Genomic DNA, 1,410 nt, shown 5'->3' with positions numbered 1-1,410 from the left:
CATCCATTTTGAGTCTATTTTGGTGTGTGGTATAAGGAAATGGTCCAATTTCATTTTTCTGCATGTGGCTGTCCAATTTTCCCAACACCATTTATTGAAGTGGCTGTCTTTTTTCCATTGGACATTCTTTCCTGCTTTGTCGAAGATTAGTTGACCATAGATTTGAGGGTCTATTTCTGGGCTCTCTATTCTGTTCCATTGATCTATGTGTCTTTTATTGTGCCAGTACCATATTGTCTTGATGATGACAGCTTGAAGTCCAGAATTGTGATGCCACCAACTTTGGCTTTCTTTTTCAATATTCCTTTGAATATTCGAGGTCTTTTCTGGTTCCATATAAATTTTAGGGTTATTTGTTCCATTTCTTTGAAAAAGATGGATGGTACTTTGATAAGAATTGCATTAAATGTGTAGATTGCTTTAGGTAGCATAGACATTTTCACAATGTTTATTCTTCCAATCCAGGAGCATGGAACATTTTTCCTTTTTTTTTGTGTCTCCCTCAATTTCTTTGATGAGTACTTTATAGTTTTCTGAGTATAGATTCTTTGCCTCTTTGTTTAGGTTTATGCCTAGGTATCTTGTGGTTTTGGGTGCAATTGTAAATGGGATTGACTCCTTAATTTCTCTTTCTTGTGTCTTGTTGTTGGTGTAGAGAAATGCAACTGATTTCTGTGCACTGATTTTATATCCTGACACTTTACTGAATTCCTGTACAAGTTCTAACAGTTTTGGAGTGGAGTCTTTTGGGTTTTCCACATGTAGTATCATATCATCTTCGAAGAGTAATAGTTTGACTTCTTCTTTGCCGATTTGGATGCCTTTAATTGCCTTTTGTTGTCTGATTGCTGAGGCTAGGACTTCTAGTACTATGTTGAATAACAGTGGTGATAATGGACATCCCTGCCATGTTCCTGACCTTAGCGGAAAAACTTTCAGTTTTTCTCCATTGAGAATGAGATTTGTGGTGGGTCTTTCATAGACGGCTTTGATAATATTGAGGTACGTGCCTATATCCCTACACTTTGAAGGGTTTTGATCAGGAAGGGATGCTGTACTTTGTCAAATGCTTTTTCAGCATCTATTGAGAGTATCATATGGTTCTTCTTCTTTCTTTAATTGATGTGTTGTATCACATTTATTGATTTGCGGATGTTGAACCAACCTCGCAGCCCTGGAATAAAAATCCCACTTGGTCGTGGTGAATAATCCTTTTAATGTACTGTTGAATCCTATTGGCTAGTATTTTGGTGAGAATTTTCGCATCTGTGTTCATCAAGGATATTGGTCTATAGCTCTCTTTTTTGATGGGATCCTTGTCTGGTTTTGGGATCAAGGTGATGCTAGCCTCATAAAATGAGTTTGGAAGTTTTCCTTCCATTTCTATTTTTTGGAACATTTAAAGAAGAA

At 36.7% G+C, this 1,410-nt stretch overlaps 1 protein-coding gene across 5 annotated transcripts in view; it reads left to right on the top strand.

Moving 5' to 3' along the window:
* SLC25A27 (solute carrier family 25 member 27) overlaps nt 1-1,410 on the top strand; it is a 33,419-nt gene that overhangs the window by 24,717 nt on the left and 7,292 nt on the right. The window lies entirely within an intron of this gene.

The sequence above is a fragment of the Mustela nigripes genome, chromosome 5 (genome assembly GCF_022355385.1).
Source record: "Mustela nigripes isolate SB6536 chromosome 5, MUSNIG.SB6536, whole genome shotgun sequence".
In the NCBI taxonomy this organism is placed as follows: Eukaryota; Metazoa; Chordata; class Mammalia; order Carnivora; family Mustelidae; genus Mustela; species Mustela nigripes.
The sequence above is the reverse complement of the archived record's forward strand: the minus strand, read 5'-3'. Positions and strand labels throughout refer to the sequence as shown.